This window comes from Mixophyes fleayi, chromosome 6 (genome assembly GCF_038048845.1).
Source record: "Mixophyes fleayi isolate aMixFle1 chromosome 6, aMixFle1.hap1, whole genome shotgun sequence".
NCBI classification, from domain to species: Eukaryota; Metazoa; Chordata; class Amphibia; order Anura; family Limnodynastidae; genus Mixophyes; species Mixophyes fleayi.
Genome location: NC_134407.1, coordinates 214503963 through 214515469, shown reverse-complemented (window position 1 = coordinate 214515469; position 11507 = coordinate 214503963). Strand labels below are relative to the sequence as shown.

At 42.2% G+C, this 11507-nt stretch overlaps 2 protein-coding genes across 12 annotated transcripts in view; both read left to right on the top strand.

The window, feature by feature from the left end:
- LOC142159778 (uncharacterized) overlaps nt 1–11507 on the top strand; it is a 627000-nt gene that overhangs the window by 317703 nt on the left and 297790 nt on the right. For 3 of the 11 annotated variants that reach the window (XM_075214469.1, XM_075214482.1, XM_075214468.1), the window contains exon 1: nt 8561–8610. The exons of 5 other annotated variants lie outside the window; for them this stretch is intronic. The gene's annotated coding sequence lies outside the window, so the exon portion shown is untranslated. Of the gene's footprint in view, nt 1–8557; nt 8611–11507 lie in introns of those variants that run through there. 3 more of the 11 variants (XM_075214471.1, XM_075214481.1, XM_075214470.1) reach the window with 3 other exon arrangements.
- LOC142159899 (uncharacterized) overlaps nt 1–11507 on the top strand; it is a 335145-nt gene that overhangs the window by 299898 nt on the left and 23740 nt on the right. The window lies entirely within an intron of this gene.

Below are 11507 nucleotides of genomic sequence, written 5' to 3'. Positions count from 1 at the left end.
CACTTCCCTAGAGGCTGCAATAATGTCTGCGATTGCAGGGTTTTGGAAACAACCATTTTGGTGTCACTTTGTGAGGGCAAAAGTTGTGAGACAGGAACTGTGTGATTTGCACTGATCTGAACACTGTAGATAAATTGACAGTGTCAGCCAGATAGCAGGATTGGTGATCTTAACAATGAGCTGGTGTAATTGTGGAACCAGTAATTTGGAAATGTTGTCCATATAAATAACTACTAAATAAGTACTGCACCTCTACACCGCTCCCATCAGTACTTCCATATTACTACTCCGCCTCTAGACCACTGCTGGCCCCACTTCTACCCATCAATATTTTCATACTACTACTCTGCCTCTAGACCACTGCTGACTCCACTCCTCCCCATCAATACTTCCATACTGGCCTTCATAGATGTCAAACTGGGGTTTGAATTGCTGCCTTTGGAGGAGCAAAGTCAAGGAGCTACAGAGTATTTGGGGTTATGCGGCTCTAGAATCTGGACTGATTGAGGCTAGGATCTCAGCTTCAGCAGTCTTGGGTTTTGGACCCTCTAGCTTAAAGCCTGGGAAGCTGGTGTGGAGTTTAAGTTCCTTCCATTCCCTGGAGATGTATTATTTGGGCTTGAGCTAGATAAAATTATCAGCTCGGCTTCAGGGAGAAGGAGTGCTTCTCCTCCCGTTATTGCTCCAACAGCTAGAGGCAACAGTTTTCGTTTTTTTCATTTCTCAAGTGAAGTCCCTGCAGGGAAACAGAGTCAGTACATGAGAGAGCAATCTTCTGCCCCTAGTGGAGGTATGCAGAGAGGGAAACAGGTTTTGGTTGCTAGATGCCCAGCTGCCAGGTCTTCTGACAAACTATCAGTATGATGGGATTTCTGCCCACACATAACCTTTTATTATTTCATGGGTGGTTGTTCCAGATCACCTGAAGGGTCTGGGGGTTTTACTCAAACCTCTTCTTGATTCAAAAACCAGACAGGTTGTTCAGGCCCATTTTAAATCCAAAAACCTTTAACAACCAGCTTCAGGTGGGCAGATTGAACAGCATGGAATGGGAGGAGTATATGGTGTCTTTGGTCATCAAGGATGCGTATCTACCCATTCCACTTTGGGTAGGACATTATTGTCTTTTCAGGTTTACTGTCCAGTCGCATCACTACCAATTTCGGTCTCTTCCTCTTGTGGCTCCAAGGATTTTGATCAGGTTAAGGTGGCTCTGCTGTGGTCCAGGAAAGTGAAAATCATTCCCCACTTGGACGATCTGTTGATCACAGCAGAATCACCAACTTTGCTTCAGGCCCATGTGAAGAAGAGTGCAAACATTTTAGAATCCAACAGATGAATCTTTTTGGGTCTTTATTTCGACACCCATAAACAGGGGGTGTTCTTATCGTTAGACAAAATTCTGACATTGCAGAGTATAGTAAATTCCCTTTTTTGCTCACTAACAGACTGAATGTTTCTGCATGAATATACTGGGAATGATGGTCACAGCCGTCGAGGTGGTCCAGTTTGCTCAGCTTCATGCAAGAACTTTCAAAGTAGAACTCATCTCTAAGTAAACAAAATCTCACCTTTGTCTATCCAGCCTCGTGATTCGCCTTTCCCAAAGGGTGCGTCACTTCCACCTTTGGTGGCTGCAGAGGACAAACAAAACAACACCTGTTCTCCATCTGGGAGTTGACTCCGATGCCTATGGACACCAGCCCAGAGGTGGGCTGGGACGGGGGCATCGGTCCCCCGGGCCACTCGGTCTAACCACTGTTAGGGCCGGGTGCCCAGCCCCCCGATGCAATATTTCCGCGTAGTAACCGGCGCCCGTATCACCTGACGTGATACGGCCGCGTCAGGGCACAGGCGGCCGCATCGCGTGTCATGTGATGCGGCCGCCTGGGCGCCCCCTGGGCTGAAACCTGCCAACCCGCGCCTGCACCAGCCCCCATCGAGGCACAAGAAGTCCTTGAAGCCATCCAAGACACTGACAAGATCTTGCATTTGGGCAGAACAAAATAATTAGGCCATCACAGCAGTCTTCATCCCAGGGGTAAAGTACTGAGAGGCAGACATTCGGAGCAGGCAGACTGTACACTCAGATGAATAGTCTCTTCACCCAGATGCCTTTCACCATATTGTTTACAGGTGGGTTAGCCAGATGTCGATATGATGGCATCTCGGTTCAACTACAAGGTTGAGCATTTTTGTTGGAGAGTCAGAGACCCAGAAGCTGTATAAGTAGATGGCATGTTAGTCCCCTTGCAGTTTAATCTAGTTTAGCTGTTCCCAGATATTGAAGGTTGCAGATCGCCATCGCAGGAACTGTTCTCTCAAAGTCTAGTCTAGTTTTCCACGTGGAAAATTAGGCTCAAACAACCCTGCAAAAATCTTGAACCTAGGTTCACTGGACCCTCTGCCATTGTCAAAAAGGTTAATTCCGTTGCCTTTAAGCTGAAACTTCCACCTTCATTGAGAATTCCGAATACATTCCAATGTTCTCTCTTGAAACACATTGCCTCATCTACCAAGTTCAGGTTCCATGAGTCACGAAAGCCTCGGCCAGTCAACATGCATGGATGCCACAAATTGTTGTAGAAAAGATTCTCGACTCCAAGAAAGTCCAGGGACAAACCCATTTCTTGGTACATTGGAAGGGCTATGGCCCAGAAGAACGCTCTTGGGTTCCTGGGAGATGCCTGCACGCTGATAAACTCCTTAGATAATTCTTTAAACAGTTCCCTGGGAAACCTGGATGTCTGGGTTCCTTGACCCCCTCCTCAATGGGAGTGTACTGTCAGGAGCTGCAGCAGTCCCGAAGCAGCAACTCACTCCTGCTCCCTGGCTGTATCCCGGCCATTGTCATGACGACCGAGATGCATCCTGACCGTCACCATGGCAATTGCCTGGACGCTCTTTATTTTAACGCCGCGACCCAGCCAGCTGGGCAGACGGGCACGTGCCCAACTTTATATAATCAATTATATCCCTGCTGAGCTTCCCCTCTGTGATTGTCCCTTCCATGTATTAAAGGCAGGGAGGGCTTAGCTTCCCTGCAGGTTATAGCGTTCACTGAATGTGTGTTGCTGACCTGCTTTGTCTCCTGACATTCCTGATTGATTTTCCGTTGTGACCTTGCCTGAACTTTTGGACCTTGTAAATGTAAAGAATAAAACCTAGTTTTATTCTTTACATTTCATGAATAAGGCAAGGGAGAGGCAACAATCCACAGTAGATATGTAGATCAATCGACAACCACAGATTGGTAAGAGCCAAATGTATGCCCAAAATATAAACATTTTAACAGTAATGGCTACTTAATTACTACTGCCAGTGATGCCAACAATTGAAGAATGGCTACAAAGTGGAGTCACAGACCAAAAAAGACACTTGTCAGCTGCATTGTCTTATACCCCTGGAGTTTCGCTGAGGAGAAAGACATTTTCAGAAAACAATATGGAGCTGACAACATCTTCTCGATGGACAGATGACTTGGTCTGGCAGATCCATGACACCCAAGTTCAGTTCCAGCACATTCTAAGAAGAAACTTTGTTGGCCTGCAACAACAGTTGCATGAAATTCATAGAGAGACACGGGAGGAGAGAGAAGCACAGCGTGTAAGGCGTGCCTCTATGGAAGCAATAATGCACCAGATTGCTATGAGCCAGCAACAGACTGCAACTAGCACACAAACAATAGTGACCACCCTAGAGCCAATGCTGGAAGAACTTCGCAGCAGATCACCAGATGTTGTGACAATCCCATCACAGATAGATGTGATAGAACCCAGTACCTCCAATTCAACTGTTTCCAGCTTCGGCAAATTATCATCATCATCAACATTTATTTATTTGGCGTCAGCAAATTCCATAACGCTTTACAATTGGGAACAAACATTAATAAAACAATACTGGGTAATACATACAGACAGAGAGGTAAGAGAACCCTGCTCGCAAGCTTACAATCTATGGGACAATGGGAGTTTGAAACACAAGGGCATGTGCTACATCATATTACACATTGGACCAGCTAGAATGCAAAGGTAAAAGTATTGAGTAGGCTGTGTGATCAGTCACAAAGCAATGTTTGTCAGAGGGTTGTTGTCTTGTGTTAGCTGTATAGAGGATGGTAATAGGGTAATCTAGGGAGATTAAGATGCTGGATGAGGAATATTATAAGCTTGTCTGAAGAGGTGGGTTTTCAGAGAACGCTTGAAGGTTTGAAGACTAGAGGAAAGTCTTACTGTGCGAGGGAGGGAATTCCACAAAGTGGGTGCAGCCCGGAAAAAAGTCCTGTAACCGGGAATGTGAGCATGTGATGAGAGCGGAGGAGAGACGTAGATCTTGTGCAGAACGGAGGTGTCGATTTGGGAGATATTTTGAGACAAGTGAGGAGATGTATGTCGGTGCAATTTTGTTGATGGTATTAAAGTAATTCTATCATTTTCAAATAAGCATTGCCCAAGCGATTGTATTGTGTTTCCGAAGCACAAGCAATTTATTTAGCAAAAGCAATTTGTTTAGCAGTTCAATAAACAAGTACAATACAGTACAATATAGCCGATACATGATACCTATTAAAGATGTTACATTAAAACAGGAAAGTATAAAAACACAGAATACATTACATTTTCCTTATTAGAGCTCCCCCGAAGACAATGGAACAGAGAGAGAGAAAGAGCTGATAAAAAAGCTTGATAGTATCCGGTTTCAGTATAGAACATGTTTCTTTTGGTTCAGGACAGTCTAATGTAAATCAGGTCTTAGGTCAGTTCAAAGGATTTCTCTGGGAAGAGGGGATCACCTTCCCCCAACAGCTGAAAACATGTGCTTCTCAAGGAAACTGACCCAAACCAGTTATAAACAACTTAAAACACAATGCCATTTTGATCATTCAATCTTTTATCTTCCATAACTATTGATTGCAGGAAGCGATCACAAAGCCGAAATTATAAGATGAGAGATGGTAATGTGCAGATCAAAATGATATCAGACATGACACTTTTCCTATAACCTGAACCTTAAATAACACTGAAGTGTACATATAATCATAATATATAAACTAATAATAAACTAAATACTATCTGCTCATAAATCACTGTATAACGGAACCAATATGACTTTGAATTATATAAATAACTAAATGTTGTAATGCAAGTGTGTGCGTGCGTATTTTACCATGCGATCGCAGTACGCCACATGTAGCGTGGCATACTGAATGCAATCGCACAATGAAACAATATTAACCAATATACTTTCGTTCATCCAATTATACGACTTCGACAATGGCCTTGTATGTTAGTAGAAAAATTTTATATTGGATTCGTTGAAAAACAGGCAACCAATGTAGAGACTGACAGAGTGACTCAGCAGAGGAAGAACGGTTTGCAGGGAAAATCAGTCTAGCTGCTGCATGCAAAACAGATTGTAGGGGTTCAAGTCTGATTTTGGAAAGACCAGTAAGGAAGGAATTGTAATAGTCAATGCAGGAAATGATGAATGCATGAATTACTGTTTTTGCAGTGTCCTGTGTAAGATGATATGTGCATATTCTGGAAATGTTCTTTAGATGTATGTAATATGATTTAGATATAGAGTTGATGTGGGGAATAAACGATAGCAGCCAGTCCTTCACATGTGGGTCGAACAAGAAGACAAATAGTTCTATCAAGGTGATTACAAATCCACCAGGTTCCAGACCTGAAGTGGCCTAAACGTCTTTCCAGTTCTGCATGTATGTATGTTTATTATCTCTCTCTCCTTTTTATATACATTATTCATCTTTCCTGGCTCTTTATAACGTTTATCACCTCTGCTCTGTACATTTCTCATCTCTCCCTCCTCTGTATATATGTCACGAACAACACTCACATGAACCTGAAACAACCACCTGGTTTGTCTAAAATGATTAAATCCTCCTTATCTATGCCACACACTAGCTTTGCCGTACCAACTATGCCATCACCAAGGTTTTTTTTATGAAGAGCCGACACTCTTATTTAGGAAGCCTTCGGTTCTCCCTTAGAATGAATAGAACACAATTTACTTTAATCAGAGTTAAGATAAACCACAATGTTCTCACTGGTATTCAGTTATGTAGCATTTTGACCAAACTGTCGTGTGAATTCGTAAGAACACAGACTTGCACTTAATAAGTGTAATTTAATATGGAAGCTACATCCACAATACTTAAGATAAAACAGTTAATAAAATGACATACAAAGATAATGCAATTGTTTCTTATAAAATAAAAAGGATAAAACACAGAATTGATAATTCACATATAATCACGTTTTTGGTGCTGGGAGAAGCAGGAAAACATACATACACTGATGTTGGTCTCAATCCTATATTTTTAAAGAATCTGTAGTGTAAGCCAATCATTCAGCCCACAAATTACGGAAGTAATTAAACTAATTTGAGAAATAGCTTGGAGTATGGGAGGCAGTGTCTTGATCCACTTTCACCCCTTGATGATAAAAACCACCAATCCTGCCAATCGGATCCCTCTGTTTCATCTCCATAGGGATATTCATCTTATTTTAATTCCATAGCCATTTTCTTCTTATTAGTCCACATGCATCATCTTCTCTTCTTCAAATAATTCTTGGAAAGAAAATAAAAGCCACTTAGTACACAGATAGACTTGCTCCGCAAGGAGCCGTAACACACATGGCATGCCTGGTAGCACCTGTGTGTATATCAGGACAGCCCAAGCAGCACTGCCAGCAAAGGGACAGCAACCAGGGAGGGAAACCATGGAGCAGGAGCCTCTAAAGTAAGAGGGTAGCGGTGTAGAAGGTCTCCAGGTGTGAATCCTCTTTACAGGAGCTGCCGCATCCTCCCTGCACTGAGCGAGAAGATCGTCCTCTGGAGCTGAGCTGGAGAAATCTGTGCCCCATATTCCCAGAGGGGGCTGTCCATGGATGGCTGCGGGCACCACTTGTCACCTCTGTACTGCGGGATGAAGAACACACTCACCCCTAAGAGAGCGGAAGTCTCCACTGTGTTACAGAGGAGTAGCCTGGCTGTATAAGCATGGCGGTAATCCAGGATAGAACCGTATAGATATTATATATTATTAGTATAAGGTATCTGGGCTGTATAAGTATTACAGTAATGTGGGATATAACAGTATAGGTAATATATATTATTAGTATAAGGTATCTGGGCTGTATAAGCATGGTGGTAATCCAGGATAGAACCGTATAGGTATTATATATTATTAGTAGAAGGTATCTGGGCTGTATAAGTATTACAGTAATGTGGGATATAACAGTATAGATAATATATATTATTAGTATAAGGTATTTGGGCTGTATAAGTATTACAGTAATGTGGGATATAACAGTATAGATAATATATATTATTAGTATAAGGTATCTTGGCTGTATAAGTATTACAGTAATGTGGGATATAACAGTATAGATAATATATATTATTAGTATAAGGTATCTTGGCTGTATAAGTATTACAGTAATGTGGGATATAACAGTATAGATAATATATATTATTAGTATAAGGTATCTGGGCTGTATAAGTATTACAGTAATGTGGGATATAACAGTATAGGTAATATATATTATTAGTATAAGGTATCTGGGCTGTATAAGTATTACAGTAATGTGGGATATAACAGTATAGGTAATATATATTATTAGTATAAGGTATCTGGGCTGTATAAGTATTACAGTAATGTGGGATATAACAGTATAGGTAATATATATTATTAGTATAAGGTATCTGGGCTGTATAAGTATTACAGTAATGTGGGATATAACAGTATAGGTAATATATATTATTAGTATAAGGTATCTGGGCTGTATAAGTATTACAGTAATGTGGGATATAACAGTATAGATAATATATATTATTAGTATAAGGTATCTGGGCTGTATAAGTATTACAGTAATGTGGGATATAACAGTATAGGTAATATATATTACTAGTATAAGGTATTTGGGATGTATAAGTATTACAGTAATGTGGGATATAACAGTATAGATAATATATATTATTAGTATAAGGTATTTGGGCTGTATAAGTATTACAGTAATGTGGGATATAACAGTATAGATAATATATATTATTAGTATAAGGTATCTGGGCTGTATAAGTATTACAGTAATGTGGGATATAACAGTATAGGTAATATATATTATTAGTATAAGGTATATGGGCTGTATAAGTATTACAGTAATGTGGGATATAACAGTATATATAATATATAATATTAGTATAAGGTATTTGGGCTGTAGAAATATGCTGGTAATGTCAGTATAAAGCTGTGCAGTATAATATGATGTCAGTACTCCCTGCACCACATCTGTGAGGCTATATATTATATTATATATTATATTATATTATAAAACATATTTTAAGATTAAAACAAACCACTCCGTGAAACCACGCCCACTGACTAGCATAGACACGCCCCTTTTGAACAGCTGACTTCCTCAGACTCTGAGGCCTCTCTGTCCCCAGTTACAAACAGCGACGGCCATTTTGTCGAAGCCTTTAGAGCTCATACTACGACAGGGACAAGGCACAGACCGGAAGAACTTCCGGGTGAGAAGTGAGTGAGATAAAGCGGAGACCTCGCGTTTATGTGTCTGGCAGCAGGTAATGATATTTATTATTACAGTACAGGTGGAGCAGACTCTGGTGCCATGTTATTATTATACAGGTGGAGCAGACTCTGGTGCCGTGTTATTATTATACAGGTGGAGCAGACTCTGGTGCCGTGTTATTATTATACAGGTGGAGCAGACTCTGGTGCCGTGTTATTATTATACAGGGGGAGCAGACTCTGGTGCTGTGTTATTATTATACAGGTGGAGGTGACTCTGGTGCCGTGTTATTAATAATTATACAGGTGGTGCAGACTCTGGTGCCGTGTTATTATTATACAGGTGGAGCAGACTCTTGTGTCGTGTTATTATACAGGTGGAGCAGACTCTGGTGCTGTTTTATTGTTATACAGGTGGAGCAGACTCTGGTGCCGTGTTATTATTATACAGGTGGAGCAGACTCTGGTGCCATGCTATTATTATACAGGTGGAGCAGACTCTGGTGCCGTGTTATTATTATACAGGAGGAGCAGACTCTGGTGCCGTGTTATTATTATACAGGTGGAGCAGACTCTGGTGCCGTGTTATTATTATACAGGGGGAGCAGACTCCGGTGCTGTGTTATTATTATACAGGTGGAGCAGACTCTGGTGCTGTGTTCTTATACAGGTGGTGCAGACTCTGGTGCCGTGTTATTATTATACAGGTGGAGCAGACTCTGGTGCTGTGTTATTGTTATACAGGTGGAGCAGACTCTGGTGCCGTGTTATTTTTATACAGGTGGAGCAGACTCTGGTGCTGTGTTATTGTTATACAGGTGGAGCAGACTCTGGTGCTGTGTTATTATTATACAGGTGGAGCAGACTCTGGTGCTGTGTTATTATACAGGTGGTGCAGACTCTGGTGCCGTGTTATTATTATACAGGTGGAGCAGACTCTTGTGTCGTGTTATTATACAGGTGGAGCAGACTCTGGTGCTGTGTTATTGTTATACAGGTGGAGCAGACTCTGGTGCCGTGTTATTATTATACAGGTGGAGCAGACTCTGGTGCCATGCTATTATTATACAGGTGGAGCAGACTCTGGTGCCGTGTTATTATTATACAGGAGGAGCAGACTCTGGTGCCGTGTTATTATTATACAGGTAGAGCAGACTCTGGTGCCGTGTTATTGTTATACAGGTGGAGCAGACTCTGGTGCCGTGTTATTATTATACAGGTGGAGCAGACTCTGGTGCCATGCTATTATTATACAGGTGGAGCAGACTCTGGTGCCGTGTTATTATTATACAGGAGGAGCAGACTCTGGTGCCGTGTTATTATTATACAGGTAGAGCAGACTCTGGTGCCGTGTTATTATTATACAGGTGGAGCAGACTCTGGTGCTGTGTTATTATACAGGTGGTGCAGACTCTGGTGCCGTGTTATTATTATACAGGAGGAGCAGACTCTGGTGCCGTGTTATTATTATACAGGTAGAGCAGACTCTGGTGCCGTGTTATTGTTATACAGGTGGAGCAGACTCTGGTGCCATGTTATTATTATACAGGTGGAGCAGACTCTGGTGCCATGCTATTATTATACAGGTGGAGCAGACTCTGGTGCCGTGTTATTATTATACAGGAGGAGCAGACTCTGGTGCCGTGTTATTATTATACAGGTAGAGCAGACTCTGGTGCCGTGTTATTATTATACAGGTGGAGCAGACTCTGGTGCCGTGTTATTATTATACAGGTGGAGCAGACTCTTGTGTCGTGTTATTATACAGGTGGAGCAGACTCTGGTGCCATGTTATTATTATGCAGGTGGAGCAGACTCTGGTGCCGTGTTATTATTATACAGGTGGAGCAGACTGTGGTGCCGTGTTATTATTATACAGATGGAGCAGACTCTGGTGCCATGTTATTATTATACAGGTGGAGCAGACTGGTGCCGTGTTATTATTTTACAGGTGGAGCAGACTCTGGTGCCGTGTTATTATTATACAGGTGGAGCAGACTGTGGTGCCGTGTTATTATTATACAGGTGGAGCAGACTCTGGTGCTGTGTTATTATTATACAGGTGGAGCAGACTCTGGTGCCGTGTTATTGTTATACAGGTGGAGCAGACTCTGGTGCTGTGTTATTGTTATACAGGTGGAGCAGACTCTGGTGCCGTGTTATTATTATACAGGAGGAGCAGACTCTGGTGCCGTGTTATTATTATACAGGTAGAGCAGACTCTGGTGCCGTGTTATTGTTATACAGGTGGAGCAGACTCTGGTGCTGTGTTATTATTATACAGGTGGAGCAGACTCTGGTGCCATGCTATTATTATACAGGTGGAGCAGACTCTGGTGCCGTGTTATTATTATACAGGAGGAGCAGACTCTGGTGCCGTGTTATTATTATACAGGTAGAGCAGACTCTGGTGCCGTGTTATTATTATACAGGTGGAGCAGACTCTGGTGCTGTGTTATTATTATACAGGTGGAGCAGACTCTGGTGCTGTGTTATTATTATACAGGTGGAGCAGACTCTGGTGCCGTGTTATTGTTATACAGGTGGAGCAGACTCTGGTGCTGTGTTATTGTTATACAGGTGGAGCAGACTCTGGTGCCGTGTTATTATTATACAGGTGGAGCAGACTCTGGTGCCGTGTTATTATTACATGACAGGTGGAGCAGACTCCGTGTCGTGTTATTGTTATACAGGTGGAGCAGACTCTGGTGCCGTGTTATTATTATACAGGTGGAGCAGACTCTGGTGCCGTGTTATTATTATACAGGTGGAGCAGACTCTGGGGCCGTGTTATTATTATACAGGTGGAGTAGACTCTGGTGCCGTGTTGTTCTTATTATGCAGGTGAAGCAGACTCTGGTGCCGTGTTATTATTACATGACAGGTGGAGCAGACTCCGTGCCGTGTTATTGTTATACAGGGGGAGCAGACTCTGGTGCCATGTTATTAT